The sequence below is a fragment of the Penaeus monodon genome, chromosome 34 (genome assembly GCF_015228065.2).
Source record: "Penaeus monodon isolate SGIC_2016 chromosome 34, NSTDA_Pmon_1, whole genome shotgun sequence".
In the NCBI taxonomy this organism is placed as follows: Eukaryota; Metazoa; Arthropoda; class Malacostraca; order Decapoda; family Penaeidae; genus Penaeus; species Penaeus monodon.
The window spans coordinates 10,203,439-10,203,667 of record NC_051419.1 but is presented as its reverse complement, the minus strand read 5'-3'; positions in this window follow the sequence as shown (position 1 = coordinate 10,203,667).

Sequence of the window (229 nt, the reverse complement as noted above, 5' to 3'; positions counted from 1 at the left end):
AACAAAAACATGCAAAAAATGTGTAGCAGCCGCGGCCGAGAGCCAAGACAAGAGCTGTGCCTTGCCTTCATCTTCCGGTGCCGCGGTGGCCGAATGGTTAGCGCGTTGCACTGCGGATCCGGTGGCGCGGGATCGAATCCCGTAATGCCAAGTGCACTTAGTGCCACGCAGGTGCCATTGGAGAAGCATTCTCCATTTGTCTCTCTACCTGTACTTCAACCTTTTTCTT